Source organism: Jaculus jaculus, chromosome 19 (assembly GCF_020740685.1).
Source record: "Jaculus jaculus isolate mJacJac1 chromosome 19, mJacJac1.mat.Y.cur, whole genome shotgun sequence".
Taxonomy (NCBI): domain Eukaryota; kingdom Metazoa; phylum Chordata; class Mammalia; order Rodentia; family Dipodidae; genus Jaculus; species Jaculus jaculus.
The window spans coordinates 54,866,091-54,872,977 of NC_059120.1; positions in this window are offsets into that span (position 1 = coordinate 54,866,091).

A 6,887-nucleotide genomic window follows, 5' to 3' on the forward strand; every position below is an offset into this window, starting at 1 on the left:
TACATACTGATAGAAACACTGCCAACACATTAGCCAGCATTTTCAGACGGCAGAGGGAGAACCCTGACCACATCTTCATGGGTGACTCTATCTTGCCTTCAGAAGTCCATAGAGGGATATGGACAACAATTTCTTTTCCTTCTTTCTCTCTCTTTTTTTCAAGGTAGGGTCTCACTCCTGCCCAGGCTGGCCTGGAATCCACTATGTAGTCTCAGGTGATCTCGAACTCACTGCAATCTTCCTGCCACAGCCTCCTGAGTGCTGGGACTAAAGTCGTACACCACCACATCCAACCCAACTTTTTTTTTTTTTTTTTTTTTTTTTGAGAGCGACAGACACAGAGAGAAAGGCAGATAGAGGGAGAGAGAGAGAATGGGCGCGCCAGGGCTTCCAGCCTCTGCAAACGAACTCCAGACACGTGCGCCCCCTTGTGCATCTGGCTAACGTGGGACCTGGGGAACCGAGCCTCGAACCGGGGTCCTTAGGCTTCACAGGCAAGCGCTTAACCTCTAAGCCATCTCTCCAGCCCCCAACCCAACTATTTTAAACATATATTTATTCCAGCGACAGAAAGAGGCAGATAGAGGATGGATACGCCAGGGCCTCCAGCCATTGCAAATGAACTCCAGACCCATGTGCCACCTTGTGGATCTGGCCTATGGGAGTACTGGGGAATTATACCTGGATCCTTAGGCTTTGTAGGCAAGCACCTTAACCACTTGGCCATCTCTCCAGCCCATCAGGCTATTTTTTATAAGGCTCATCCAGAATATAAAACCTGCAGGAGTCATCCATCACCAACACCCCCAGCCCAGGAAAGAGCTGCAGCTTTCCATCTTCTTCCACTGCAAGATAAAGAATGAGAGCTGGGCGTGGTGAGTTCGAGGCCAGCCCGAGACGACCCAGTGAATTCCAGGTCAGCCTGGACTAGAGTGAAACCCTACCTCGAAAAACCAAACAAAGAAAAAAATTAGGAAAGGGGCTGAAGAGATGGCTTAATGGCTATGGCACTTGTTTGCGAAGCCTAAGGACCCCAGAAACCACTCAGCTAGATGGTGGCACATCTGCAGTTCATTTGCAGTGGCTAAATGAACTGGTGTGCCCATTCTCTCTCCCTCTGTCTCTCCAATAAATAATAATAACAATTTTTTTAAAGTCTGGAGAGATGGCTTAGTGGTTAGGACACTTGCCTGCAAAGCCTAAGGACCCAGGTTTGATTCCCCAGGACCTATGTATAACAAATGGTGGTACATGCATCTGGAGTTCATTTGCAGGGCTAGTGACCCTGGCATGCCCATTCTCTCTGTCTCTACCTGCTTCTCTCTCTCAAATAAATTAAGTAAAATATTTATTTTATTTATTTGAGAGAGAGAGAAAGAAAGAGGTAGTGATAGAGAGAATAGGCACACCGGGGCCTCCAGCCACTGCAAACAAACTCCAACGCATGCGCCACCTTGTACATCTGGCTTTGCGTGGGTATTGGGGAATTGAACCTGGGTCCTTAGGCTTCCAGGCAAGTGCCTTAACCACTAAGCCATCTCCCCAGCCCCAAATAAAATATTTTAAAAGGTTTATTTTTATTTATTTATTTACTAGAGATAGAGAGAAAGAGTGAGAATGGGCGTGCCAGAGCCTTTAGCCACTGTAAACGAACTCCAGACACATGTGCCACCATGTGCATGTGCCTTAACCACTGAGCCATCTCTCCAGCCCCTATTTTTTAAAAAATAAAAAGAAGCTGGGCGTGGTGGCGCACGCCTTTAATCCCATCACTCAGGAGGCAGAGATAGGAGGACCTCTGTGAGTTCAAGGCCACCCTGAGACTACCTAGTGAATTCCTGTTCAGCCTGAGCTACAGTGAGACCCTACCTCGAAAAACCAAAAAAAAAAAAAAAAAAATTCTGAGGAAGGGAACGGTCTGTGGTCCCTGGGGGAGATAGCCCACTGGATCTGAGAGAAGCAGCCAGATGGCCTCGAACGGTCAGTGATGCTGGGCGCGGCACAGCACCTGGCCATCCCGGGACTTGATAGACAGATGGGTCAGGGGAGCCTTCCAGGTTCCCCGCCCCTCATTTTCCTCCCAAGAAGAGGTGACATTCGGATGGGCCTAGAGCCTGGAAGAAAGATGGTGTCCTCCCAGGACAGAGAACAGGGAGCCTTGTCCGCTGTGAACAGTGGCACCAGGCACCAGAGGCCAACTGGGGCTGCAGAAGGAAGCTGAACCTTCGGGCCCCCAGCTGGGCTGGGCTGGTCCTCCGGCTCCTCCAACAGCTCCACCCCCAGCCTCCACACAAGCACTTGTGAAATCTCTCCCTGTCACGGGTCACTCGGTATCCCAGCTCAAGGACTTTACCCTCCTGTCCCCACTCCTGGTCACTGCTCTCTGGGATGAAATCAGAGGTCGGCGCTGACTTAACTGTCAGGCCCTCCACTCCCCCTCCCCCTCTAGCCCGAACCACACACATCTCAGGCCTCAGAAGAGGGCACTGCCCCTTCCTTCCACCCTCGCCAGAATAAATATTTAATTAGTTAAAAGAGAGGGAAGCTGCCTGAACTGAAAAAAAAAAAATTAAATATCATTGCTCATGGTGGAACTTTCCCCACACAAATACACATCTTTCTTAGAAAAGTGAATAGAGCCGGGCGTGGTGGCGCACGCCTTTGGCCCCAGCACTCCGGAGGCAGAGGTAGGAGGATCGCCGTGAGTTCAAAGCCAACCTGAAACTACAGAGTGAATTCCAGGTCAGCCTGGGCTAGAGTGAGACCCTATCTCAAAAAAACAATAAATAAATAAAAGTGAATAGAGAAGGGACAATACAGAACATCTCTCTCTTCCCACCTTGGGTTTTTGTTGTTGTTGTTTGGTTTTTTGTTTTTGCTTAACCTGACTGGAGGAAAGGGATATACTGCCTACTCATCTACTACATCTCTTGGGACCCAACTTTTCCTCCAATAACACCTCAAGTCCTGAATGCAGGCAGTCCTAAACCCCATCTCCACCCAGTCCATCCCATCCCATCCTCTCCTATTAGTGGGATGTTTCACTTGTTAGAAGCCTGTTCAGGGCTAAAGACTCAGGGATAGCTGGTGACCTGGAAGGGATGGAGCCTTGTTGCTGGCCTCTTATGACATAAGAATGTCTGATGCCTTTCTTTTTTCTTTTTTTTTTTTTTTTTTTTTTGGTTTTTCGAGGTAAGGTCTCACTCTAGCCCAGGCTGACCCGGAATTCACTATGGAGTCTCAGGGTGGCCTTGAACTCACGGCGATCCTCCTACCTCTGCCTCCTGAGTGCTGGGATTAAAGACGTGCGCCACCACGTGTGCCCGGCTTGATGCCTTTCTTAACCCTATCCGCTAAAGCAACAGCCCTAACAGGTATCAAGAGAAAGGTCAGGGGCTGGAGAGATGGCTCAGTGGTTAAGGCACAAAGCCTAATGAATGACCTGGGCTGGATTCCCCAGCACTCACGTAAAGCCAGATGCACAAAGTGGCACATGCATCTGGATTTCATTTGCGGCAGCTGGAGGCCCTGTTGTATCCATTCTCTTTCTCTCTCCCTACTTGCAAATAAATAATAAAACAAAATATTTTGAAAGACAGAGAGAATGGGGGTCGGGGGTTGTGGCGCACGCCTTTAATCCCAGCACTTGGGAGGCAGAGGAAGGAGGATCGCACAGAGTTTGAGGCCACCTGAGACTACATAGTGAATTCCAGGTCAGCCTGAGCTAGTGAGACCCTATCTCAAAGAACCAAAGAGAGAGAGAGAGAGAGAGAGAGAGGCCTGGAGAGATAGTTAAGGCGCTTGCCTGCAAAGCTGAAGGACCCAAGTTCAGTTCCCTAGGACCCATGTAAGCCAGATGCACAAGAAAGTGCATGCATCTGGAGTTTGTTTGCGGTAGCTGGAGGCCCTGATGTGCCCATTCTCTAGCTCTCTTCCCCTGCCTATTTCTCTCTCTCAAATAAATGAATAAATAAATAAATACAGGATTTTTCTTGTTGTTTTTTTTTAAAAAAAAAAAAGAGTGCAGAACGTGGTGGCACACACCTTTAATCCCAGCCCTCGGGAGGCAGAGGTAAGAGGATCACCGTGAGTTCGAGGCCACTCTGAGACTACATAGTAAATTCCAAATCAGCCTGGGCTGGGCTAGAGCGAGACCCTACCTCAAAAAATAAAAAAGGCTGGAGGGATGGCTTAGCAGTTAAGGCATTTGCCTGCAAAGCCAAAAGGCCCTGGTTCGATTCCCCAGGACCCACGTTAGCCAGACGCAGAAGGGGGCGCGCACATCTGGAGTTCATTTGCAGTGGCTGGAAGTCTTGGTGCACCCATTCTCCCTCTTTCTCCCTCTTTCTCTGTCAAATAAATAAATAAAATATTTTTAAACCAAAGAAAGAAAAGAAAAAGAAAGACCAGTCAGGAAACCACTTGAATAGCGAGCACACCTCTCAACCCAGGACAAGAAAGACAGCCTCAGCCTTCATTCAGAGCAACCCTGAGTGAAGAGCAGATGTGAGAGACCCAGATGTGTCAGGAGGCACAGACTCAAGGCTCTCTCACATCTGGCTTCCAGGCTTTCTGTGGCCACAGTCCTCTCTTCCTGCTCTGGACTTCCATTAGCTAAGAAGCACTACTGCGGGCCAGCCCAGAAGTCCCACACTCAGCAGGGTGAGACCTCACTTACACATCCTTACACATCACAGAAACAAAGTCGTCCGCTCCCGTTGGCAGCCCTGGTAGCTTCTTGGCACCAGCCCCTCAAGAAAAACAAGACATCCCATAAACAAACCACCAGGGCAAGAAAGGGTGCTATGCCCAGAGTACGAGACAGCCCTGTCTGTCCAGTCCCCTTGGCCCTAATGACAGAGACTTGATTACACCTATACTTTTCCAATTACATAAATTACACCTCACCATACGTGAAAAGCGTGTCTATGTGTCCATCCGTCTCTCTGACTCTCTCTTACACCTGCCTTGAAGACACAAATGCTACCTTCTGAGGCACATGCTGGACAGAGAAGCCAGGGATTTCACAAGCATTAAATTACTAGTAACTTGAGCAGGGTCCTGCCCAGCTCCAATCTTTGCACCAACTCTGATGGATCGACCGCCTCCGTAAGACCCTCCTAGGGAACGAGAAGGGACGGGGACAGTGGGTAAGGCTAAGACAGAAGTCTACCCATGAGGAAAATCTTCTCACACACTCAATGTGGAAATAGGCCTAGTGGCTCTCAGAGTTTGAAGAGATATAGGAAAATATTTTAAAAAGAGGCCAAGGGCTGGAGAGATGGCTTAGCGGTTAAGCACTTGCCTGTGAAGCCTGAGGACCCCGGTTCAAGGCTCTATTCCCCAGGACCCACGTTAGCCAGATGCACAAGGGGGCGCACGCGTCTGGAGTTCGTTTGCAGTGTGGCTGGAGGCCCTGGCGCGCCCATTCTCTCTCTCTTTCTCTGTCACTCTCAAATGAATAAATAAAAATGAACAAAAAAAAAATTAAAAAAAAAAAAGAGGCCAAGAGCAGGGAGAGTGAAAGAGAGAGGGTCTGGCCAGGCATGGTGGCGCACATGTTCAATCCCAGCACTTGTGAGGCAGAGGCAGGAGGATCGCCATGAGTTCGAGGCCACCCTGAGACTACATAGTGAGATCCAAGTCAGTGTGGGCTAGACAGCAAGACCCTACCTCAAAAAAAAAGAAAAAAGAAAGAAAGAAAAAGAGAGAAGGTCTGTCTACAGACTCTCAACATCCACTCAAGTCTGAACAACTACCAAAAAAAAAAAAAGTTAAAAGGAGTCCTAAATAGTGTTGGAGGGTAGAAAGGTGTCAGGTAACAGCAGCAGGTCATGAACTGAAAGATTGCCACATTGAAGTCAGAGATGTGTCAGTGATTCAGGCAGTGGGCAGATCCAAACTTTTGGGTCAGATTCGGAGAAAGTGGAAGGTGGGAGGCGGCCAAGAACCACGGTCCCCGGGGCTTCATCTACAGCGCGCGCGCGCACACACACACACACACACACACACTGCATGACAGTACCGTGCCCAGGCCAGGGGCAGGGAGAAGCCTGCAGGTTCAAGAGACACCCTTGGGGTGCTGGGTGAAAAGCACAATGCAGGGTCTGGGAGCCTGTGGCTGGCTGCCGACAGGGGCTAGAGGCCCCTCCTACCAAAGCAAACTCCGGCCACAGGGCCCAGTGAGGAAAGGGGGATGCAGGACACCCGTGGACATAAGGGACACCTTTCCCCTTTTAGAAAAGCGTCGCTGTGGGGGAGTGGTGGCGCACACCTTGAATCCCAGCCGACGAGAGGCAGAGGCAGGAGGATAGCCGTGAGTTCGAGGCCACCCTGAGACTCCATAGTGAATTCCAGGTCAGCCTGGGCTAGAGTGAGACCCTACCTTTAAAAAAAAGGGGGGGGGGGGTCGGGGGAGTCGCTGTATGTATGGATGCATGGTGGTAGAGGCTAGGACTTAAGGGACAACAGGGCTTGCAGACAAATCCAGACCCCGAGGAGCCGATCACAGGTCCAGTGGAACAACAGACATTCGGGCCCAAGTCACCTCGGTGGCGGGCTGGAGGCCTTCGGGGATTGGAGCCCGAGAAGAGGGGCTCCCTGCACACCTCGGGACCCTTCAGAAGTCTGCGATCCGCTGGGGTTTGGCCACGCGGATGCATGAGGCCAAGGAAGGGAGGGCTGAAGCCTTTTTAAGAATCTCTCAAACTCAGGCCCCAGAGAGACTGAACGCTGCTCACCTGCAGTCAACCCACTTGCCCAGAGGGGCCTCTGGGTCAGTGATTAGCAAGTTAACGCCCAGAGAGCCAGTTTTACCAGCTGCTCCCCAAAGCCTGCCACCCATGCACATAAACACACACACCCCATAACGGTATAGGAGCCGGGGC